Raw genomic sequence first — 26,726 nt, 5'->3', positions numbered from 1 at the left:
GTAGCCACGACAGGTGCTGCAAATGATCTAATATACACTAGTGGATAAATGCAACCATTTCCCTCTTTTTGTCCATGGTCCCCTGAGGAAGTCACCACGAAATACGTATTGGGACTTTTTCCCCTTGTGTGACTGCATGTGAGTGCTATAATTGGTGGAATATCCACCGGGCTATGTGTTTGGGTAATGTGCCGATGATTATGTACTAAGTGTTATCCTGTCATTACTGGGAACTTGGAAAGGCACTTACATTGGCTTTGCTGGGAATACTTCCCTGTCCGTTGGACCATGTGTTTGTGTAATGTGCCCATCGTCATTCACTAAAGTGTTACCCTGTCATTTGCTGTGAACCTGTTTATGATATAGGCACGTGCACTGGCCCTGCTGGGAATATATCCCTGTCCATTGGACTAGATGCCTGGGCAGTGTGCCTATGTTCATATACTTAAGTGTTACTCTATCACTCACTGTGAACCTGTTTATTGCAATGGCATTTACACTGACCTTGCTGGGAACATATCCCTGTTCACCGGATGATGTGTGTGAGTAACATGCCTATTGTCATCTACTAAAGTGTTATTCTGTCACTGACTGTGAATTATCTGCTGTATAGGCACTTACACTGGCTCTGCTGGGAATATTTTCCTGTTCATTTAGGGTACTTTCACACATCCGGCTTGAGCTCTGTGGCTCAATCCGGCTGTGGAAGCTATGCAACGGATGCGGTGATAACACCGCATCCTTTGCATAAGTTTTTGACATGCGGCCCGCCCGGTTTTTGCCGCTTGCGGCACGCTACTGAGCATGCGCAGTGGCAAAAACCGCATGCGGCGGCCGAATGCGGTATTTGCCGCATCGCGCCGCATCCGGCCGCCATAGGCGTGCATTGAGAGATGCGCCACATCGGCCGAATGCGGCGCGATGCGGTTTTTTTTGCCGCACGAAAAAACGTGCCAGGCAACGTTCCATCCGGCCGCCGCATCGGCTAAATCTGCCGCATGCGGCAAAAACTGGATGGAACGCAAGGCCATGCGGTACAATGCGGCACTAATTAAAGTCTATGCAGGAAAATCGCAACCGGCAGCAAAAAAAACCGGTTGCGATTTTCCTGCAAAGTGCCGGATTGTGCCGCAGAAGAAAAACCGGAGGTGTGAAAGCAGCCTTATCTGTAATGTGCCTAGAGTTCTTGATTAGGTGAACCTGCGTTTTGTAAAAGGCACTTACACTGGCCCTGCTGGGAGTACACCTTTTTGTGTGCACCTAATTTGATCCATGCAGCCCCACATGGGGTTCTTTATTCGCTCTTATATGTCATTTAACCTTCTTACTTGTCAAAAAAAAATTTTATATCCCATGTAATATTTATATGCCTGACCCAACCAATTAAAGTTTTTCTATGTGCAACTTACTTTGGTGTTGGTGGTTCTTGGGCCATGGGATATGATGTAATATAAGGCAAATTTAAAGACTTTTTTTCTGCTGTTTCAATATGTCCCTGAAGTTGTTGCCTTTTACCTTTATATAAGTCTGCTTTAACTGTCCTGGTTGTTGCTAATTGTCTCTCTCTGTGTTTTTTCACAGCTCTTTTTCCAGGCAGTATGGACTTTAAAGCCCGTGAATCCACGTGGCAAACTCAATTGAACCAGGTTTTTGACACAGAGGGCGAAGTGGACAATTCAGTGGATTCAAGAAATCACAGGGAACTTTGCAACCAAGTCAAATCATTGTTCAACCGCAGAATGAGACTCTGGTGGAACAAGGCCTTCATGCAGCGCTATGTTGATTGGGGGTTAATACCTAGAGGTCTTAGGGTACAGGTCTTTCCCTCTTTCAGTGTCATGGATGAGACGTTTAAAAGGGACTGGGAGGAAGCAGCTTCTGCTTGCTCCAGGTCCTTTATGGGGTTTCTTATTAATAACAATGAGGCCTCTCTCCGTGCCATTGATGAGGAGATTTCTGTGTTACAAGACCGGACCACGAAGGAACTCACCCCCGCTGAGTTATCGAATTTCCATGAGACATTGAATAAGGAGTTTGTTAAATGGGAAAAGGAGTTGGTCTCTACCAAAACAAAAAAATATCAACGTGACGTTACTGATTATAAAAACCAGCAGGTGTACCGATGGAAGGGGACAACACGCCGGAGGAGACATTTTGTCGGACTCCCTAACTCCGTATCGGCCTCCTCCATCTCCTCAATGGAGGATGAAAGCTCTACATCTCAGGCTTCATCTAGACCTGTAACGAGAGGTTTTTCGGGTAAAAATAGACCCGATAAAACACCCCCAGCCCCTGGAAAATCTACCTTGGGAGCAATTCCAAAGAAGGGCAATTCCAACCAACTGGAGGTGATTAACTTGTCTCAGGTCCAACTGTCTGATGACCAGATTGAGGTCCTAAAATTAGGTTTAACCTTTGTACCTGATTGTAATTTTGATCTTTTTACAGTCGCTAAGGACCTGAATCTGTTCCTCAGAAAGGTGGTTCTCCATAAAATACACGCTAGAGGATCCAGTCTGAATCCCTGTACCATGGAGAGGGAGGAGGAGGCTGTGCGGATACTTGAAGAATTGGAGGGACAGGCATCTGGTGAGTTGGATAATATTTTTCCTACACGTTTGTACCCGCGCTCCACCACGTTCCCCCCCCATTTTCGCTGTGCCCTCAGGTCCAAGTCTTCCATGACTTAGTTATGGGTGACTTGAGATCTCTCTCCAAGAGAGTAAAAAACAACAACCTTTCTGTTAAACATCGACGGGCCCTTGAGGAATTAAGGAAAATGGAGGGAGTAATCATTAAACCGGCGGACAAGGGGGGTAACGTGGTGGTCTGGCCATCTGCCATGTACGAGCGGGAGGTATATAAACAACTAAGAAATGCAGACTTTTACCAGATGCTGCCCTCTAATCCAACTAGTGTTTTCCTCACCCAGCTGATGCTCATACTCGAGAATGCTCTTGCCTCAGGTACCATTACTAAAAAGATGTATGATGGTCTCCTTCCAGATATGCCGGTAACACCCACGTTCTACCTCTTGCCTAAAATACATAAAAACCCTCGGGTTCCCCCTGGACGTCCGATTGTCTCTGGCATCGGAGGGCTATGCGATGCAGTATGCAAATTTATCGATTTCTATCTCCAACCTTTGGTTGAGACGCTGCCCTCCCATGTCAGAGACACTTCGGACGTCCTTAGGAGGATTGATGGCTTGACGGTTGAGCGTGGGATGTTGCTGGCGACCCTGGATGTCGAGACCTTATACACGAATATCTGTCACGAGCACGGCCTGCAGGCAGTTGAGTATTTCCTGGGTATGAGCAACTGGGCACCACCATTACAACACTTGATTCTGGAATTATTGGAGTTCGTACTGACGCACAACGCCTTCACCTTCGGTGAGCGGTTCTTCCTCCAGCGGCGCGGCACTGCGATGGGGGCGGCTTGCGCGCCGTCATACGCAAACCTCTTCCTGGGTTACTGGGAGAGGGAAGTTTTCGGCGACGGCGTGCCGGCCACCTCCCATGTGCAGTGCTGGCTCTGCTTTATTGATGACATCTTTGTCATCTGGGGGGGGACCGCCCCGGAGCTTGAGGGCTTTGTGCGCCACTTGAACTCCAATTCATATAACATTTACCTCACCTATCAGGCTGATCGACTAGGGTCGATTTTTTTTTTTTTTTTTTGGACATTGGCATTTCCATTAATGATCAGGGTCTTCTGACCACTGACATCTATCGGAAACCCTCCTCTGTGAATGCTTTGCTACACGCATCTTCTGGCCATCCGCATTCGACCATGAATGCTATCCCTACTGGGCAATTTATCCGCTTGAAACGGATTTGCTCAGAGACGGATACATTTGAGGGTAGGGCCAGTGAGATGCGTGATAGATTCAGGGAGAGAGGGTATAGCTCCAGATCCATTAAAAAGGCTTATAGTCGGGATAAAGCAGCTCCGAGAGACCGACTTCTTTTACGTTTCAATCCTGATAAGACGAAGCCTGCTGAACCGAAGGTGCGTTTTATTTCCTCATTCAACCGCCAATGGGATCATATTCGTGGCATATTAACTAAGCACTCGTCTGTCTTACAAACGGAACCTGTGCTGAAAGATATGCTTCCAGACCGACCCCTTATGACGGCACGTCGGGGCCGGAGCCTACGTGATATGTTGGTCCACAGCCACTATGTGGCACAAAAGAAACCATCATTTATGATGGGACGTTCTATCTGTGGATCATTTCCATGTGGCTCATGCATTGCGTGCCGTCACGGCAACATCATCAGGGCAACATCCTTTGCCTCCTCGGACGGCTCCAAAACATTTGAGATCCGGCAATATATTTCTTGCAGTAGCACGGGCGTAATTTATTACGCTACGTGCGCTTGCGACTTAATATATGTCGGACTCACTAGTCGTGAATTGCGGGTCCGGACGAGGGAGCATACTAGGGACATCATCGCATCTAAAAAAGCGAAACCTGAGGATGTTGATTCCCTGAAGACCATCCCCCGCCATTTTAGGGTGCATCACGGGTCTGACCCCTCAAGCTTTAAGGTGAGGGGGATTGACCGTGTGCACCTTGGATTGAGGGGTGGTAATATTCATAAGGTATTGGCACGGGTCGAATGTCGTTGGATATTTCTCCTTGACACAGTGGCCCCTCGAGGATTGAATGAGAGGCAGACCTTTAGTTCCTATTTATAATCCAGTAGGTCTCGTCTGCGGTTGACATATACCCCATTACGGGCAATATTTGTTTGGTTGCGGATCCCCTGTGATTGAATCTGCTTTGTACATAATGATTTTTATATATATTTTTTTTAACTGGATTCTTTGTGTGTCCTCTTTTTTCTACAGTTGTCTACGTTTGTGCTCTTGGTGCAATATTTCTCTGTGTCACTAACCTGGTGGTCTGCCTGCATTGGAGAATGAGCTGGGAAGGAATACAGTATATCCTGATCGTCTATATGAGATTGTTCACTGGACTGCGTCTTACTGTTTAATATGTTGTTATATGCATGAATAATGTCCTTACGCTCTATGTATACAGTACTGGATGTAATTATGATGTAATTATATGTATTCTTATCCCTCTATAGTGCTATGCACTTTGTATGATTCCCAATGCGATTTGCCCTTTCTTTTGCCAGGAGTAGACATGGCATTTGCAGCTTTACTTCCTGTTTGCGGCTCTGCACATGTGCAGTGTGTGTGGCTCTCCTTGAAGCTTCCCCTGGGTAATATTGACGTCATCAAAGGGGTTTTCCCTGGCCCAGGTGACGCTGGAGTAGCCGCCCACGCCTGCTCAGCGTGCCTCAGTGCTCTGTAGCCGCGACAGGTGCTGCAAATGATCTAATATACACTAGTGGATAAATGCAACCATTTCCCTCCTTTTGTCCATGGTCCCCTGAGGAAGTCACCACGAAATACGTATTGGGACTGTTTTCCCCTTGTGTGACTGCATGTGAGTGCTATAATTGGTGGAATATCCACCGGGCTATGTGTCTGGGTAATGTGCCTATGATTATGTACTAAGTGTTATCCTGTCATTACTGTGAACTTGGAAAGGCACTTACATTGGTTTTGCTGGGAATACTTCCCTGTCCGTTGGACCATGTGTTTGTGTAATGTGCCCATTGTCATTCACTAAAGTGTTACCCTGTCATTTGCTGTGAACCTGTTTATGATATAGGCACGTACACTGGCCCTGCTGGGAATATATCCCTGTCCATTGGACTAGATGCCTGGGTAATGTGCCTATGTTCATATACTTAAGTGTTACTCTATCACTCACTGTGAACCTGTTTATTGCAATGGCATTTACACTGACCTTGCTGGGAACATATCCCTGTTCACCGGATGATGTGTGTGAGTAACATGCCTATTGTCATCTACTAAAGTGTTATTCTGTCACTGACTGTGAATTTATCTGCTGTATAGGCACTTACACTGGCCCTGCTGGGAATATATTCCTGTTCATTTATTTGTAATGTGCCTAGAGTTCTTGATTAGGTGAACCTGCGTTTTGTAAAAGGCACTTACACTGGCCCTGCTGGGAGTACACCTTTTTGTGTGCACCTAATTTGATCCATGCAGCCCCACATGGGGTTCTTTATTCGCTCTTATATGTCATTTAACCTTCTTACTTTTCAAAAAAAAAATTTTATATCCCTTGTAATATTTATATGCTTGACCCAACCAATTAAAGTTTTTCTATGTGCAACTTACTTTGGTGTTGGTGGTTCTTGGGCCATGGGATATGATGTAATATAAGGCAAATTTAAAGACTTTTTTTTTTTTTTTTCTGTTTCAATATGTTCCTGAAGTTGTTGCCTTTTACCTTATATAAGTCTGCTTTAACTGTCCTGGTTGTTGCTAATAGAACAATAGAGTGTGTAATAATGAATAATTCCTATAGAAGAATAGAATGTGTAATAATGAATAATTCCTACAGAACAATAGAATGTGTAATAATGAATAATGCCTACACAACAATAAGAACAATAGAATGTGTAATAATTAATTCCTACAGAACAATAGAATGTGTAATAATGAATTCCTACAGAACAATAGAGTGTGTATTAATGAATAATTCCTACACAACAATAGTGTGTATTAATGAATAATTGCTACAGAACAATAGAGTGCGTAATAATGAATAATTCCTACAGAACAATAGAGTGCGTAATAATGAATAATTCCTACAGAACAATAGAATGCGTAATAATGAATAATTGCTACAGAACAATAGAGTGCGTAATAATGAATAATTGCTACAGAACAATAGAATGTGTAATAATGAATAATTCCTACAGAACAATAGAATGTGTAATAATGAATAATTCCTACAGAACAATAGAATGCGTAATAATGAATAATTCCTACAGAACAATAGAATGTGTAATAATGAATAATTCCTACAGAACAATAGAGTGCGTAATAATGAATAATTCCTACAGAACAATAGAGTGCGTAATAATGAATAATTCCTACAGAACAATAGAATGTGTAATAATGAATAATTCCTACAGAACAATAGAATGCGTAATAATGAATAATTCCTACAGAACAATAGAATGTGTAATAATGAATAATTCGTACAGAACAATAGAATGTGTAATAATGAATAATTCCTACAGAAAAATAGAATGTGTAATAATGAATAATCCTACAGAACAATAGAATGTGTAATAATGAATAATTCCTACAGAACAATAGAATGTGTAATAATGAATAATTCGTACAGAAAAATAGAATGTGTATTAATGAATAATTCCTACAGAACAATAGAATGTGTGTCACGAACCACCAGGGGGGGTCACTCAGAAATCCCCCGTGCTGGCCACCAATGTCACGATCGGGGGTTAACAAGTGGGGGTCACCCCTCCTTTATACCTCCCGACCGACAGACAGAGCACGTGACGCGCTCTCTAGCACCCCTTTTATAGTCAGGCCAAGTATGGAATTGCCCGAAAATAAGCAAGGAGGCCGCTATTCTCCTGTGCCGATGATTGAAGGGCTCCCGGTGAGAGTGAGGTGTATATTCCCCCGACTTCAGCAGACGGAATATACAAAAACCTCCTCCAATCTCCCCGGCTGCCCCAAAATAATCCTTGGCACAAACTCGCTGCCACCAACCGTCTTACGGTAACTATTAGCCGAACACGCAGGCGTGGGTTTGAAGATCTAGATAACAGTACAACCCATATATAATTTAATCGGCCTAAGCCACACTAGAAACTACAATATATACAATAGGGGATCTACAGAATATACATAGGTCAGAGTACAATTACAAGCAAGATATGGATTACAAACAGGTATACAATTCAATCAGTTACCTTGTGCGTCTGGCCACAGGGGGGCGCTGTAGACCAGGTTTCTAGGATCTTTCCCACAGATGTTTTCTACACGTGACCGCCAGCGAAAGAACACTGGAAAATGGCCGAATTGGGGTTATTAACCTGGGCAAATCCAGGTCCCCTCCTACCTTAGTGACCTCACAGGAAAGCACTGCCACTCCCCCTGCATTGAGTCAGAGTAATATCCCAGAAGGGGCTATTACCCGCAACTCCGGACTGGGAGGTTCGATCGGGACGGTTCTGGTGCCATCAGATTCGCCCGGGTCCCCTCTGCATTTTGAGTCCAAGCACGACTCATTTACCGGACTCCTACTAGCAGTTCTCTATATCTCGCTGCCCCAGGGTGCCACATAGACTTCGAGGATATGCACAGATTCGGCTTGAAGTCCCGATTCTAACGATGTAGGGGGTGTATGGCTGAGACGCACGGTAATATCATAACTGTGTATGATATTACAGAGCCAGCAGTATGCTCTCCTGTGGTGACTAGCTTCCTTTTGGTTTTGCTAGGTCCCTGTCCACTCTCTTTGATGAATGGACCCAACCCCCCAGGGGGTCTTTCTCTCTTTTTGTTGTAAAGGCCTGAGAGGACAACAAATCTCCATATCATAGGAGATGACTGTTGGATGTGTAAGTGGGACTTCACACCTTTCCAGATGTTGTGGCATCTGAGAAGGACCTCGGTGTGTGAAGGGACAAGGGAGGGGGGTGCCACCAGGGAGTGATGAGAGAAATGATGACTGGACATCATCATTCCTCTTAATATCCCAGGATTTACCTCACAATGTGTAATAATGAATAATTCCTACAGAACAATAGAGTATGTAATAATGAATAATTCCTACAGAACAATGGAATGTGTAACAATGAATAATTCCTACAGAACAATAGAATGTGTAATAATGAATAATTCCTACAGAACAATAGAGTGTGTATTAATGAATAATTCCTGCAGAACAATAGAGTGTGTAATAATGAGTAATTCCTACAGAACAATAGAATGTGTAATAATGAATAATTCCTACAGAACAATAGAATGTGTATTAATGAATAATTCCTGCATAATTAAGGAGTTTATTAGTCATTAGTCGTCTCATTTCTACAGAGCCGCGCCTGGTAATCTAGTCATTGATTCAGATGGTTGGATATCTAGGGGAGAGATGAAGCGCCTCCCCCCATACTCATTAGTCGCCGTGATGGAAGAGCTGCGCTTTACCAGACGGGTAATGCCTATTGAAGAGTCCAGTGTAAAGCCGGCTATCGGTAACAATTTGTAACACGTGTGTTCTGTAAAGCATTAGACCTTTTGTAGATTCATCTCTACTAACGCTGAATATAACATCGCACGGTGTGACCAAGATCCAGAAAGGCCGAATAACGTCCCGAGCGTCCTGCTGCACCCCGGGAACACCTCCACACGGTGTACACTATACACGCTTTCCCCCTGTCTGTACTGTGCGGGGGAGGGGGCAGGACTGCATCTCCCACCCATGACTACCACCCCCAGGTACTTTATACTGCGTAAGTCACTGCCACTTTAAAAGTGCAGACAGCCCGCCCCCATGGATAATTTACAAGAATTGCAGACAAAAAGGTACAACTTTAAAGTATTTAATTTGGTTTAAAAGGGGGCACAAAAACTACAGGAACCTTGCTAGAATGCAGCCCACGAGCTGCAGAAGGGGAAACCTTTAGGTTTAAAGCTCATTTTCTGCTGACAGGTTCCCTTTAAAATGTACTATTTATCACTGCTTACTTATTTCTATGTTACTCCAATCCAGCAGCACCCCGCTTTTGGTGGGCACTCACCGGGAATGGAATGCCGCCGGATTTAGGAAGCTGGCCGAGGTCCGCAAAGTCTGTAGTCCAGTGACTGGATTGTCCCAAGCTGGATGCCTTCCTTAGGTAGTCCTTGGTATCTCAGCCGAATGCTTGCATTCGATGCTGAAGTCCATATAGTGTATAATCCAGGTTTGGTTATGGCTTGCCAATCGGATCCGCAGGTCCTAGATTGGTATCATGTAGAAAGAGTCTCCCCGGGCAATGGACAGTCCTTCTTTTACCCCTGAGCTCTCCATTCAGACCACCGGGGTCTTCACGATTGGTGGATAAGACTGGGCTCTTATTGGCTAGATTTCAAGCTGCATATGAAATATCCCTATTAGTAATGGTCTCTGGCAGAGACGAGGGAGACAGCCCAGCCACATCGCATCCAATGATACAATGGAGGTTCATACAATTGAGTTGTCTGGATATCTGATCCTCTCTGGCCAAGGCAATTACATGGGTCAACAAGAACTTTAACCCCTTCAGCCCCAGGGCACTTTCCGTTCTTGCGTTTTTGTTTTTTGCTCCCCTTTTTCCGAGAGCCGTAACTTTTTTATTTTTCCGTCAATCTTGCCTTATGAGGGCTTGTTTTTTGCAGGACGAGTTGTACTTTTAAATTAAACCATAAGTTTTACCATATGGTGTACTGGAAAACAGCAAAAAAACTCCAAGTGTGGAAAAACTGCAAAAAAAGTGTGATGGCACATTAGCTTTTGGGATGTTTTATTCACGGTGTTCACTATATGGTAAAACTGATGTATGGGTATGATGCCTGAGGTCGGTGCGAGTTTGTAGACACCAAACATGTATAGGTTTACGTGTATCTAAGGGGTTAAAAAAATTCACAAGCTTGTCCAATAAAAGTGGCGTACGTTTTGCGCCATTTTCCGAAACCCATAGCGTTCTCATTTTTTGAGATCTATGGCTCAGTGATGGCTTATTTCTTGCGTCTCTAGCTGACGTTTCTAATGATATCATTTTTGCTCAGATGCTATGTTTTGATCGCCTGTTATTGCATTGGCCTTAAAACTTGCGGCAACCAAAAAACGTAATTTTGGCGTTTGGAATTTTTTTGCCACTACGCCGTTTACTGATCAGATTAATTGATTTTATATTTTGATAGATCGGGCATTTCTGAACGCGGCGATACCAAATATGTGTATATTTATTTTTTTTTAACCCTTTAATTTTCAATGGAGTGAAAGGGGGGCGATTTGAACTTTTAGGTTTTGTTTATTTTTTAATTTTTTAAAACTTTTTTTTACTTTTTATTTTATTTTACTAGTCCCCCTAGAGGGCTATAGCGATCAGCAATCCGAAAGCTCTGATCTTTCTGCTGATCACAACTACACAGCTGAAAACAGCAGATACGCTCACTTCCTGCTTCACTGGACTCCGGGCCGAGTGAAAACGAAAGTGAAACGTCATAGCTGCAGGCGTCATCACATGACCCTGTGCTACCATGGCAACCACCGAAAGTTACGTGATGACTCACAGGACTTCCGGTGGGGACGGCGGTAAGTGAAAATCTTCACCGCGCGTATATACTGTAAGGTTCTGGTGGTGTAACCGCTGGGCCGTGCACTGGACTCCTCCAGCAGAGCAACCCGGAGCTAACCCCTATACAGGGACTGTCTGGTCACCCCGTCAGAGGGCCTAGATGCACGGTAGCCGAAGCACTAGCTGTGAGGGCACAGTCCGTTCCGGCAGGAGGAAGACAGATATCCCTGAGGTCACAAGGGTCCAGATGGTAGTCCCAACGACAAGGCTTTGGTTCCGGTGCCAGGTGGAGATGACAAGTGGATCCGGATCCAACTGGATGAGAGGACGGAGGTCACCACGTGGCATTGGGAATCGGAACCGGGTCCGGACTGAAGATGATGGTGGAGTCCTCAGCCAACAACCCCCGAAAGGAATTACACAGCAGTCGTGGATAGGACCGGATGGCGTGACAGGACGGGCTCTGCGAGACAAACAAGGGTTAATACCAGACAAGGCAAAGGGGGACCTGAACTCCTAGCTTACTAAACACGTAGAACAGGCCCCGCCCACCTGGAATAAGAATCCTCTTATACCCTGTACCGGTAGCCAATATCCTGTTTCTAGACGCTGGCCCTTTAAGAAAGGGTCAATGACCGCGCGCGCACCCTAACGCGCATGTGCGATGCGAGAGTACCTGAGACCAGGGAAGGAAGCGGCGCCGAGGAAGCAGGAGTGCCGTGCAGGGTGTCCTGTGATGCAGAGGGGCGCCTGGAGCGGGAACGCCTGGAGGATACCGGCGAGGGAGAGGGAGCAGAAGGACCGGGAGCAGGGGTGGTGAGCAGAGTGTGCCGTCGGGAATCGGGGAGCGTGCCATGGGGACCGGAGGGCGCAGCACGGGGACCGGGGAGCGTGACAGTACCCCCTCCCCCACGCCCCCCTCCTTGCAATCGGGACAGGAAGGCATGAATTAGAGGAGTGCCAACATTCTCCCAGGACCGGTCCTCTGGGCCATAACCCGCCCAGTCCACCAGGAAGAACTGCCGGCCCCACACGGTCTTCATGGACACGATATCCCTTACCGCATAGATGTCATCTTCAGCAATTGGAGAAGGAGCAGAACTGGCATCAGCGGAGAGGGGACCAAGGACAACCGGCTTGAACAGGGAGACGTGGAAGGAGTTGGGTATCCGCATCGTGGCCGGGAGCTGCAGTTTGTAGGAGACCTCATTGATCTTGCCGAGAATCTTGAACGGCCCGATGTATCAAGGACCCAACTTGTACGAAGGCAGCTTCAATCGGATGTATTTGGATGCCAGCCAGACCAGATCACCAGGAGAGAAGTTCAGTGGATCCAGGCGCCCCTTGTCGGCGTGTCTCTTCATCCGCAGGGAGGCGCGTTCAAGAGAGGCCTTAACAGTGTTCCATATGGCAGAGAAGTCTCGGGTCAGGGCGTCTGCAGCGGGGACATCAGAAGCCGCGGATACTGGTAAAGGAATGGAAGGCTGAAGTCCGTAAACAACATGGAAGGGAGAGCTGGAGGTAGACTCGCTGACGTGATGGTTGTAGGAGAATTCAGCCCAGGGAAGAAGCGTGGACCAATCGTCATGATGGGCGTTGACGTAGTGGCGCAGGAATGAAGTCAGGATCTGATTGACTCGTTCCACTTGGCCGTTTGACTGAGGATGGTAGGCTAAAGAAAAGTCCAGAGTCACTCCCAGATGCTTGCAGAGGGCCCTCCAGAAGCGTGAGGTAAACTGAGTTCCTCTGTCAGACACAATGTGTGCGGGAAAGCCATGTAACCGGAAGACGTGCTGTATGAAGGCGTCAGTGAGCTCCGGAGCGGAGGGCAATCTGACCATGGGAATGAAATGAGCCATTTTAGAGAAACGGTCCACCACGACCCATATGACCGTATGCCCGGAGGACAAGGGCAAGTCCGTTATGAAGTCCATGGCTATGTGTCGCCACGGTACGGAGGGAACCGGCAAAGGCAGAAGACGGCCATAGGGAAGGTGCTTAGGCGTTTTGTTCCGGGCACAGGATGGGCAGGCTGAGACGAAGGAGACGACATCCTCGCGAAGAGATGGCCACCAATAGTGACGGGCAATGGTACTCCACGTCTTCTTCTGGCCAGCATGGCCGGCAGTTTTCGAGGCATGACCCCAGTGTAAAACTCTCTGCCTGTCGGTCTCCGAGACATAGGTCTTCCCAGGAGGTATCCGAGCCTGAGTGACAGGGGCCACCGGAATGACCTTGCTGGGGCAAATGATGGGTTGGAACGCCTCCTCCTCCTTCTCTACTGGCACAAAGGACCTGGACAAGGCATTGGCTCGCACAGTCTTATCCGCGAGCCGGAAATGGAGTTGGAAATCGAACCGGGCAAAGAACAAGGACCATCGGGCTTGTCATAGGTTCAGTCTTTGAGCCAATCGCAGGTATTCCAAGTTCTTGTGATCCGTGTAAATGATCACGGGGTATACTGCACCCTCCAGGAGGTAACGCCACTCCTTCAATGCCAGTTTGACGGCCAGTAGTTCTCGATCACCGATGGTTTAGTTGCGCTCAGGTGCCGAGAAGCTCTTGGAGAAGAATCCGCAAGTGACCATTCTCCTGGTGGCGGTCTTCTGCATGAGTACTGCCCCGGCCCCTGAGGAGGAGGCATTCACCTCCAAGGTGAACTGTCGGTTCAACTCTGGACGATGTAGAACCGGAGAGGAAGCAAAGGCCTGCTTCAGGGAGCGGAATGCAGCGTCTGCCGCCGGTGACCAGTCCTTCGGGTTAGCCCCCTTCTTGGTCAAGGCCAAGAGTGGTGCAGTCAGAGCAGAAAAGTGAGGAATAAACTGACGGTAGTAGTTGGCGAAACCGAGGAAGCGTTGGATAGCCTTTAGCCTGGAAGGAGGAGGCCAGTTGAGGATGGAAGAAACCTTCTCTGGGTCCATCTGCAGACCGATGTTGGAGATCACGTAACACAGGAAGGGAAGAGATGACTGCTCGAACACGCATTTCTCGTACTTGTACAGGCGGTTCTCTCTCAGTCTTTGTAGAACCAGCCGCAAATTTTCTCTGTGGGTCGGTAGGTTCGGAGAGAAGACCAGGATGTCGTCCAGATACACGACCACACAGACGTAGAGGAGATCCCTGAATATGTCGTTCACTAGTTCTTGGAAGACTGCCGGGGCGTTACACAGACCAAAGGGCATCACGCAATACTCGTAGTGTCCATCACGAGTATTGAACGCGGTCTTCCATTCGTCCCCGGAGCGGATGCGAACCAGGTTGTAGGCACCGCGGAGATCCAACTTGGTGAACACACGGGCTCCTCTAAGTCGATCGAACAATTCGGGAATGAGCGGTAGAGGATATTTATTTTTTACGGTGATCTGGTAAGTCCACGGTAGTCTATACAGGGACGCAGGTCACCTTCTTTCTTCTTAACGAAGAAAAAGCCTGCGCCAGCAGGAGACGAGGATCTCCGAATGAATCCCCTAGCCAGATTCTCGGTGATGTAGGTGGACATGGCCCGTGTGTCAGCAGGGGACAAGGGATATATCCGTCCACTAGGAGGCGTGGTCCCTGGCAGCAGGTCGATGGCACAGTCGTAGGGACGATGTGGCGGAAGCACCTCAGACTCCTTTTTATTAAACACGTCCGCGAAGGACCAATAGGCGGAAGGCAGTCCAGGTAGAGACTCCGGAACCGGAGGTCGTCGGATGGGCTGTATGGACTTCAGACACTTCTCGTGACAGCATGGGCCCCATCGGGTGATTTCTCCAGTACCCCAGCTGACCGAAGGTTCGTGTGCCCGTAACCAGGGGAGACCCAGCAGGATCTGATGGGACATGCGTGGAAGAACATAGAGAGTGATTCTCTCGGTGTGCAGGGCACCGACGCGGAGCTCCACAGGCTTGGTGCTAAATGAGATGGTGTCCGAAAGGGGTCTTCCATCCACCGAAGCAATCACTAGGGGTTTGTCTAGTGGAGTAAAAGGCACTTGGTATTTGTCCACCGTAGCCTGCTGGATGAAATTGCCTGCGGCCCCAGAGTCAAGATACGCTTCTGCCGTGAACTGGGACTCCTCCGTTGTCACCTGAACAGTCCATGTAATAGGATCTGAGATAATCCTAGTACCTAGGGTGGCCTCTCCTACCAACCCTAGGCTTTGGAGTTTCCCGGCCTCTCTGGACAGGACCGTAGTAGGTGTGTGCCATCTCCGCAGTAGAGGCAGAGGCCCTTGGCGAGCCGTTCTGCTCGGCGTTGCTCAGACTGCCTCAGACGGTCGACTTGCATAGGCTCGTGGACGGGAAAACCAGATGACGCTGCCTGGGGAGCAGCGGGTTTCAACAGAGGAGAGGAGTGCCGCACCGGACGTCTCTCACGGGACAGTTCTTTGGATCGCTCCTGAAAGCGGAGGTCCACTCGGGTTGCAAGAGCAATCAGGGCATCCAAGGTGGAGGGCACGTTGCGGCCGGCCAGCTCGTCCTTGATACGACCCGATAGTCCTTCCCAGAAAGCGGCCGTTAAAGCCTCATTATTCCAACCTAATTCTGAGGCCAAGGTGCGGAAGCGGATGGCATACTGGCCAACCGTCAAGGTCCCCTGACGTAACCTGAGGAGAGATGAGGCGGACGCGGCGGCGCGTCCAGGTTCGACAAATGTAGAACGAAAAGCTTGCAGGAAGTCCTGGATGTTGGTGGTCACCGGATCTTCCTTTTCCCACAAGGGATTCATCCAGGCCAGTGCTTCACCCTCCAGATGGGACATTATAAACGCAACCTTGGCTTGGTCCGAGGCAAAAAGATGCAGAAGAAGCTTGAAATGGAGGGAGCACTGATTCACAAATCCCCTGCAAGCCTTAGGATCCCTAGCATACCGGGGCGGAGATGCCAGGCGGAGTTTGGAGGTCTCCGAGGAAGCTCCTGCGGGAGCTGCGGACGTGGACTGAGAAGCCAGGGACGTGGCTGTCGCTTGTAGTGTATTCAGGTGGGTGTCCACAGATGTCATAAAAGCCAGCATGCAGGATTGGGTTTCGCGTTGACGTCCCAGTTCCTGCTGTAATCCGGCCACCTGGGACGCCAGTGCTTCGGCGGGATCCATGGCCTGTTCTAGCTGTAAGGTTCTGGTGGTGGAACCGCTGGGCCGCGCACCGGACTCCTCCAGCGAAGCAACCCGGAGCTAACCCCTATACAGGGACTGTCCGGTCACCCCGTCAGAGGGCCTAGATGCACGGTAGCTGAAGCACTAGCTGTGAGGGCACAGTCCGTTCCGGCAGGAGGAAGACAGAGGTCCCTGAGGTCACAAGGGTCCAGATAGTAGTCCCAACGACAAGGCTTTGGTTCCGGTGCCGAGTGGAGATGACAAGTGGATCCGGATCCAACTGGACGAGAGGACGGAGGTCACCACGTGGCGTTGGGAATCGGAACCGGGTCCGGACTGAAGATGATGGTGGAGTCCTCAACCGACAACCCCCGACAGGAATTACGCAGCAGTCGTGGATAGGACCAGATGGCGTGACAGGACGGGCTCTGCGAGACAAACAAGGGTTTACCAGACAAGGCAATACCAGACAAGGCAAAGGGGGACCTGAACTCCTAGCTTATTAAACACGTAGAACAGGCCCCGCCCACCTGGAATAAGAATCCTCTTATACCCTGTACCTGTAGCCAATATCCTGTTTCTGGACGCTGGCCCTTTAAGAAAGGGTCAATGACCACGCGCGCGCACCCTAACGCGCATGCGCGATGCCAGAGTACCTGAGATCAGGGAAGGAAGGGGCGCCGAGGAAGCAGGGGTGCTGTGCAGGGTGTCCTGCGATGCAGAGGGGCGCCTGGAGCGGGAACGCCTGGAGGATACCGGCGAGGGAAAGGGAGCAGAAGGACCGGGAGCAGGGGTGGTGAGCGGAGCGCGCCGTCGGGAACCGGGGAGCGTGCCACGGGGACCGGAGGGCGCAGCACGGGGACCGGGGAGCGCAACATGGGGATCGGGGAGCGCAGCACGGGGACCGGGGAGTGTGACATATACATCTCGCTGCCAAACTTTGGCAGCGAGATGTATGGGGTTAATGTTATGGGTGGAATGCGATTCAACTCGTAACATGCAGGCACACATGTCAGCTGTTGAAAACGGCTGATATGTGCGCCGATTGCCGCTCCCTGCCCGCGGCAGGGGGCGGGGCTTAACAGCACACGATCCATAACGGATAGATCCGTCCATGGTCATGAAGGGGTTAACACTTGACTCAATGAAACAAAACAAGGAGGGCTTATCCCCTGTTTATAAACAAAATATCTTCATGTCCGGCTGAATGTTAAGAAACTTTAACCCATGCTAGGCACTGACAGAGTCCATGTCGTCACACCTTCCTCATAAGTATGTTCCCCATTCTGGTATAAGTGCCCCCCATTCTGGTAAGTATGCCCCAGATCCTGACATATATGTTCCCCATTCTAACCCACATCCTGGTGTATATATAACCCCATCCTGGTAAAAATGTCCGATCCTAGTATATATGTCACCATTCTGGTATATATGTCCCCATCCTGGGCCCCTCCTGGTATATACTGTCCTCCTTCTGGCATATACTGGCATATACTATCCCCCTCCTGGTATCTACTTTCCCCCTCCTGGAGCCCTCCTGGTGTATACTGTTCCCTCATTGGTATCTACTGTCCCCCTACTGGTATATATGTCCCCATCCTAGTAAATATATCTATGTTCTGTCTAATGCAAAAAACAAGAACATTGTACTCACTGTCTCTGGATCCCACGTTGCTCAGCGTCCTCCTGTGTGGCCAGCGCACAGTGGCCGGCAGCTTTCATTGGTGTCAGTGTTATTGCAACACATGACATCATTTCCATGCGCAGCCCTCAGTCACTGAGACACAGATCAAAAAGCTGCTGGCTTCTGCTTGGCCAGCACCGTGTATTGCAGTACAGGGACCTGATGGGTCTCTGCACTGCAATGCATTTCAGCTGGATGTGCCGCCTCGGATGAACATTCAGCTGAAAAAGGACCTGGGGCTGGCGGGCCCCCTGCACCTCCAGGTCCGGTTGTCATTCCTCTGTGCAGTGCATCTCGCACACAGTGAGAGTCACTGCTGTGTTTATCTGGTGTACTGAGCTGTCTGTAGTTGACTGACAGCGCAGGCTTCGTTTCTGGTTCTGAGAGATGCTGGATGGCTCAGGTTCCATCTTCCCTGTAATTGCTCTGCTGCTTAACTGAGCAGCCTCTCCCAGTATCCTGCCAGTCGGACATTCTGTGTGACTGGTGCTGATTGCCTGCATACCTGTGTGTTCTTGTCATTGACCCCAGACTGTTTGACTCCCGTCTGCTTTCTCCCTGTTTTTGATGTGACCTCCTGGTATTTCGACCTCGGTCCATTACCTGACCACGCCTCAGCTGACTCCCTGTATTCATTATGTGCCTTCCTGGAAACCTGACCTGGGATCGTGACCTGACTTTGCCTCTGTAAACTTATGAAATCCACTCTGAGTCCTCCTGGTACCTGACCTTGGCTTATCTGACTACTCTTCCATTATATTACCAGTAAGTAGTGACCAGCGTCACAGATGTCACTGCTCACAGCTGGGTCCCCCTGTCAGTGATTCCCGGAGCTGGTAGAGAGCGGACATGTTTCCTCTCTCCAGGCTCCAGTGATTGCAGAGGACCGTCATGGAACTTTGTTTTGAATATGTGGGATCTTCAAAAGTGTTTTGGGAGTTATTAAAGGGGTGATAGAGGGTGTGTGCATTTTATTTCAGATATAGGATTTTTTTGGTGTATATTTTATTTATTTTGACTTAAAGGATTAGTAATGGGGTTGTCTCATAGACCCTTCTCTATTAATTATCAAGGGCTTGATGACAACTCTGAGTTTTGACAAATCACAGCTGTCATTCACCCCTTATATTATCCCGATTGCCGTTGAGAGGTGGCAATCGGGATAACATGAGGGGTAAATGACAGCTGTGATTTGTCAAAACGCAGAGCCGGGTAAAGTGCCAGGATCGGCACATCTAATGTGATGTGCCAATTCTGGACAGCTGCGGGCTGCTGTTTTTAGGCTGGGGACCAATAGTCATGGTGCCTCCCATCCCAATAACCAGCCTCCACCTGTCTGCTTTACCATGGCTGGATATCAAAAATGGGGGGATCCTACATCCTTTTATCTCTATTTTATATTCAGCCATGGTAAAGCTCTCAGGTGAGGGCTGCAGTCCGCAGCTGTTTTACTCGCTCTGGCTATGAAAATATGGCAGGAGCACACGTCATTGTTTTAAAATATTATTTATTTTTACACTACCATATAGCAAATTGACTGCAACCAATCAAAGATGCGGACAGAGGGTGGGGGCGTATATAGCAATCTGTAACCAATCACAGACTGCTATACACAGAGGGTGGGCGGGGAAAGCAGTGAATATTCATTATGTGAAGGTAATCAGCGGGCTCAATAGAAAGTCTGACTGCAGCGTGAGCCTCCGGGAAACATGGTATATATAACTATCCTACTCTACGTTACCACCATTTAACTTCCATCACAGCCCCCTAGCCCTTACCATGGACATTTTAAAGACTTTTACAGCTCCAAACTTGGGCTCCCTATTGACTTGTATGGAGTTCATTGTTTGGGGTCAAGTTCGAGGGCCGTTTTGCTTCACTGAGCGATGCCTGGAATCTCAGCAAATGGATATTAGCCAGTTAGATTATGACAGGTATATCATGCTTCCTATCTATGAACAGGTATATTAATGATGGGGAACATGAGGCTTATATTCTTCGCCTGTGAACCCCAGGGGCAAACATATGCTGAAAACTGGAATTCCATAATTTTCTGAAGGTCCCAGAGACCGCTCCATATGAGGTCATCGAGGGGCTGTGACCTGAGGTAATAAAAGATAGCTGCCAGATTTTTGGGTTGTTCAGTTCATGGAGGGCACGGATAAGCTGTGGTTCTGTCCGTTTGTCCTCTAAGGAGCCACTCTCTCCCTAAGGCCTGGAAGTCATAACTGTGGCACGAGCTTTAGTGAGTTTCTTGTTTCTCCTTTTTATCTTATATGATTGTATATATTCTATTGTTCCCTTTTGTAAAATCTTGTATATTTTTATAAACACTGCCTAGTCTTTTGGATTAAGTATATAACATTTAATAGCTTTGCTCCTCTTGTTCTATATAAACCGTGAACTCGAAGAATCCTTCCGCTATGTGTAACGGGTGTCCAATCTACCTATAAACGATTGGTGGTGGTGTAACGGGTGCCCGAGGGCAGGGAGCGGTGGTAACGGTGGATTCAGGGGTCACCAGGCCGCAGAGCTGCCGCTCAGTAACCCATCGCCTCCCGGTCGTCTCCATACTTCCATACAGTCCATTCTCACACTGAGGCAATAAACGGCAGCAGTAGTCGTCTTCTCAAGCAGCGGAACTTTACTGGGTTTCTTCCTTATATCACACACAGGGTTCACCGTCTGCACCTTACTTCTGGTCTGCTCAGCATTGACAGCACGTATCTTCTCAGCTTTCCTTCTCATCTGTTCAGTAACATCTATCTCCTTCCCTATCCGGGCACCATCACTGGTCCCATTAGGGCTCCTTCTAAACTCCACTGCATATTTCAATTTGATGGGCGACCGCCTTCCTGGCACCTGGGCTCTTGACGACACCACTAAGCCCCTCATTCCCCTAGCTGACATGGCGACCGACTCCACTAGTCCTCGGGTCCATCCCTTTCTAGACAGGAGGCCACTGTCCGGGGACGTTGTAGGGTATTCGTAGCCAGAAGATGGACGCCTTGCCTGCTGTCCGTTCTATACCCCGCTTCTGGGGCCACGATTGCACGTTCCTAAATGTGCACGTTTCCGTGGATCTGTATACGCAGGGGCGACCCCCTCTTGGGTCAGTAAACTAATTACAGAATATGGGTAGAAGAGAGGTCTGGGCTTCCTCCCTGAAGCTACTGCTGGGGACTCTCCTGCTAATTTACTTCCCACTGGGCTTTCTATAAGCTGCTCTCCTCCTCTTCCTTAACCCTTAGTCTGCCTTCCCCGGTGCCAGGACTGCTGTCCCTAAGCCACACTGCCACCTGGTGGCCACTTACACAAAATACCATACATACTATTGCATTACACATTATACAAAACACTTCACAATATACATCCTGGCATCAGATTACACATTAAACAACAGTGTGCCGACAGGTGAAAGAAAAACTTCCCTAGCACAAAAATAACGTGGCAAGGCTCGAAATATATATATTGGTCTAAGACTGACAGTACAAAAAAAATAATAGAAAAACTATGTGTTTAGCCTCGGTAAAATATTAATACAGAGCCACCGCTAGGTCCAAAAAACGATTCTGCTTCATAGTGAGGACATAATGTGTACAGCAAATTTACTACAGACACATGGACAAAGTGGAGGCAACAAGTATTGATGGAGGATCATGCCTCAGGCCAAAAGAAAATAACACATACCCATGATGTGATCAGGAGACCAAAAGGCAAAGTGTCTCAGTGCCAAAGGTGAAGGGGACCCCAACGTACGTTTCGCTTCCTTACATAAAATTCTTTAGGGGATAAGAGTAATATGAACGCTACTTAAGACCGGAAGGAGTATTTTAAATGGGTGCACACGTCATGTGACAATTGCACAAATTGATCATGTGACCGCTATGGACGAGGCATGCATGCACACTCGCCTAACCCCAAGTGAAAACCCTGCGACATCAGGGTGAGTGGCGCATGCACAGTGGCAGAGGACGCGTCACCTTGACCACAGAGCATGTGCCAAAGCCGCAATAGACATCGGCAATGTCCAGAGGGGAAAAGACAGCGCGAGCTCCATGCACACAGCGGTACGAGGGAGGAGAAAAAAAAGGAAGCGAGGGGAGAAACAGCACAACTAACCATGTATATTATTAGAGGATAAGCCAATGGTGGCACACGGCACATAGAGAAGCACGACAATGTATAATACAATAAGCTTTAAAGGGTCAGACCACCAATAAGTAAAAGGACATATATATTAATTATAATCCTTTTTGAGCCACCACATTAGAATATATAGAAGGTGTTTCATGTGTTAAATGGCATAGCATATAATATAATATAGCAAGTGCAAATATATAAGGTACAAAACCAGTCATTGATTAAAATTTGCAAGGAAAAAAGCATGAAAAAAGCAACGTGTGCACAGAGCCTTAGGAGAATCCGCTCATTCAATCTTTACAGGTTTCAGCAAAGATGGGTTTTTCTTCTTTTCAAAGAAGCTGCATGAACCGAATTATCGATGATAAAGCTTCTTTCTCCCATTCAATAAGCAGTGGAGTATTCCTCGCTCTCGGTGCAGGTGATAATGGGTGATGAGGAATTCCCCTTATCATATAGATTTCCCTTTCTATACCCATTTAATTTAGCTATAACTGCTTACCCTTTAGTTGGATCTCAATAATCCCTTTATTAACTAAGTCCCTTTAAGATATAGCCAGTAAATCTAAAATTCTCTTTATTAGGGGATTTTCAATGGTCTCAGAATACGCAACCTAATTAATAACTAGACACAAAACAAAGATGGCTTATTTACACTACAGCCCTGACCTGTATCACGCAGGTCACTCTGTCCCCGGACACCCGAGGACATGAAATCGCGCGAGTCAGCTTTGGCACAAATATACTTTAATAATTCTTTAACTAAGTTCTTTTATGTGATTGGTTATATGTTAATATGTTTTACTGTATTGGCTATATCATATGTACCTCCCTATTTCAATTTTGTATAAAAAGGCTGCTCCGGCAATATGGAGTCAGTTCTGTGATCCAATCAGAGCTCTTGCATATGCAATCAATCTTTCTTTCTTTCCCCCAAGAAAGTCTGACGTCTGATCCTTGGGAGACTGAGATCGTTATTTCCGTAACATTTGGTGTTTCCGCCCGGTCCCTCTCCACCTGCCAGACGGGAGACAAGCCAAGCGAAGGACCTGTGGAGGAAAGTGGATTCGGTAGCTACAAACAGCGCTGTACGGGTGAGCTTTGTCCCTGTGAAGGCTAGTGTGATGCCCTGGACAAGGCAGGGGTCACAGGAATGACATCACCACACCCTACACCCCGGTTAGGTACACCTAAGCTAGACCCAGAAATCCTTGTTGCCTTTCTCCAGGGGCTGATGTCCACACCAGGGGGTGGAGCCAGGCGGTTGGTCTCCACCCACCAAGGAGAACACAGTCCTGGAGGCGGGAAAACTGACAGTTGAGTTTTGGAGGAGGAAGTGAGAGGAGTGACAGTGAGGAGACGTAAAGTAGTAGTGGAGCAACTGAAGCTGGTCCGGGTGTGTGCCCCGGACTGAGACAGCAAGGTTAGCAGACGGCGGTGACCGTCTGCAGTGGAGGAGGTTGCCGAAAGGACCGTGGACGGGTGGTGGCCCGGCGGTACCGGAGCGGTATACAAAGAGAAGCCAGCACCATTGGCAGGGGCCTTTCGGATCCCGGCAAGGCTAGAAGTCGCCGTGAATTTGCCAAATCCGTTAGTGAAGGGGACCTCCGGGTTTCCAAACAACCAAGTCCCGATTGAAGGCAACAGTCCAACCGTATGAGAGAGACACCGCCACCGCCAAGGCACCAGTTTCTCAGGGCCAGCGCCTGCGGGCAAAGAGGGGCTCCTCCGGCCCATATCCAAGTCGGGGAGCGGGTAACCGGTGGGAACCCATCGCTACCAACAGAAGTACTAGGTGCAGGGAAAGAGACAGTCACCATTAACTACCGGGGAAAAGCAACAGCAGCCGTCCGTGGGAACAGTCTTTCCAGCCGTGTGTTTTACCGAGAACTGTGTCATCGTCTCAGGCTGAGTGAGTACCACAGTGCTGTGAGGCACAGCGCTGCCCCCGCGTCCCTGCACCCCACCAAGCCCTGCATTGGCCCTGCCATCCCTCATCACCCACGTCATCACTGGGCCCCGGGACAACTACCCCCTACCCACGGAGGGGAGAACCAACAACTTTGCTGCTCCCTGTCACCGCTCCCGGGATCCCCATACAGAGCAGCGGTGGTGTTACCAAAAATCATCACAACCGTGGGTGGCGTCACGGACAATAAATCCCCAAAACCAAACCCCTTTTCACTCACGGGCGAGGAGCGCCGCTCGAGTCCCCGGGATCTGGCCCATCGCTCGAGCCACCGAGCAGCAGCGGCCGCAGCAGTAGCGGCAGCCGGACCCGAGCAGTGGGTGAGCGCAGCATCCCCTCCTCCACCCGCGACACTAGCAATCCACTTTCTCTACCAGTAAGTCACTTGAATTCCTGTCTTGCGGTGGCAAGGTACTCTTTTTGTTTATATAGTTATCCACTCTCCCAATGGATATTTGTGTTATTATAAAGTATTAAGAACACATATATGTAATACTGTGTGTAGGTAATAAGTATATATTATATAGTGTTACGTGTAAGTTTACTAATAGTAGAATTACTATCTGTTGCTTGCAAAGCTCTTTCTTGGTAACATCTTTATGTTCTGCACTGTGCTTTGAAAAATCAATAACTGACAGTTACAGCGTTTTCATAGACCTTTGCACCGTCTGTTTAGAGCCAAGGTACACAGAACTCACCCAGCTTTCCTGAGCTTCTGAAAAGGTTGTATTTCATTGTGTGGTATAGTGCATAAGTAAATAGATACTTGTCTACATATAGTTTCTGCTGTATAATAATACAAATTATAAGGTACCATAAAAGTTTATATAGAATTAGGCTATGTGCGCACTTTGCGTCGTCCTACTTGCGTTTCAAAACGTAAGTTTTAGAACAAAAATGTTTTTGCCTTTTTGGCTTTTTGCCACAACATGCATCCTAAACGCATCAGTTTGCCTAACGTTTCCGAAGCTCAGAACTTACGTTTACCAAGCGTTTATATATGTACTATCCTGCGTTTCCGAACCTAAAATCTTGCTGCGTTTGTCACATCTTAACTATTGGCAATAAAGTTGATTGTTGTTTTGGGTCTATTTAGAATAAAAAAAAGCCAAAATAGAGATCTACTGATGTCATTTCCGACTTTGATCATAAAGTCTGCTTCTCTGCTATTTTACTTCGTTTGGAATATGCCAAATACTTTACAGAATTTTCGTTTGCGGAGGTCGCAAAGGCATCGCTTATTACTAATTTTGATGCTATTAAATCGTAGACGAAGCCTACAGGTATTTGTTTTAATTTATTAAAATAATTTTTACCTAAATTCTAAAATATAACCCATAATATATTTATTTTAGTACCAACAGCAGCAGACGACAAGAGGAATGTGGGTACATCCCCTGTTACAGGATCGTGATGTCAAAGGGCATTTTGCTCTCTTATATGCGGATTTACGAAAGTATATTTTCATTTATTATTTTTTTTTTTTAATATTTTTTGTTATTTTTACTCTTAAATTTTTAACATAATTAGAACAGTAAAATTAATTAATATTTCATATACCTTATTATACTCAGATTTGATGACAAATTCATAGCATTTTGCCGGCTCCCTCAACAAGGTTTTGATGAATTACTGACATTATTAAGACCGAAAATTACCCACGCTGACACATATATGCGTCAAGCAATATCTGCAGAACAGAGACTTCTTGTTACTTTGAGGTATATATTTTTGCTAAAAATGTGATTTGATAACAATATTAAATCACATATTTATCTCGCAAAAAATAAAATATTATTATTTGACATTACAGATTCCTGGCTACAGGTGAAAATTTCTCTTCACTACATTTACAATTCCGACTTGGCAAAAGCACAATTTCTGGAATAATTAAAGAAACATGTCAAGCAATATGGGAAACCCTACAACCTATTGTAATGCCTACCCCTACAGAAGAAAGTTTAATCCAGATTGCTGTTGATTTTTCTAATATAGCAAATTTTCCTAATTGTATTGGAGCAATTGATGGCAAGCACATCAGAATCCAGCAGCCTCCACGTTCTGGCTCTAATTTTTTTAATTATAAAAAATTTTTTTCGATAAATTTAATGGCAGTTGCTGATTCAAAATATAATTTTATAGCAATTGATGTGGGTGCCCATGGAAGTACAGGTGATTCACGTGTACTGCGAAATTCGCAAATCGGAATACAATTAATTTATAACTCTGAAATCATACCTGCCCCTGCACCAATACCAGGCTCAGAAATTACTTTCCCTTATGTTTTTGTGGCAGATGAAGCTTTTCCACTTTTACCAAATCTCCTACGTCCATTTCCAAGACGAGGATTAGATGTTCCCCGCCGCATATTCAATTACAGATTGAGCCGGGCAAGGAGATATGTAGAATGCACATTTGGAATAATGAGTAGCCAATGGCGAATTCTACATACCCCAATACAATTAAATGTATCAACAGTTGATTTTGTTATTAAAAGTTGTTGTGTTCTACATAATTTTTTGCGAAAATACAGATTTGAAATTAACGAGGAAGAAATACCATTAAACTTTCATCCTTGTCCTTCAATATCTGGTCGATTAAATAATTTAGGAGTATCAGTGAGAGATCAATTCACAGATTATTTCATGAGTGATGTTGGTGC

The 26,726-nt window shown here is 47.1% G+C and overlaps 1 long non-coding RNA gene across 4 annotated transcripts in view; it reads left to right on the top strand.

Annotated features, from left to right (window-relative positions):
• LOC142243720 (uncharacterized) overlaps positions 1-26,726 on the top strand; it is a 109,023-nt gene that overhangs the window by 19,790 nt on the left and 62,507 nt on the right. The gene's annotated exons all lie outside the window — the stretch shown is intronic.

The sequence above is a fragment of the Anomaloglossus baeobatrachus genome, chromosome 6 (assembly GCF_048569485.1).
Source record: "Anomaloglossus baeobatrachus isolate aAnoBae1 chromosome 6, aAnoBae1.hap1, whole genome shotgun sequence".
Taxonomy (NCBI): domain Eukaryota; kingdom Metazoa; phylum Chordata; class Amphibia; order Anura; family Aromobatidae; genus Anomaloglossus; species Anomaloglossus baeobatrachus.
Note: the sequence above shows the minus strand (reverse complement) of the source record. Positions and strands in the feature narration are given on the sequence as shown.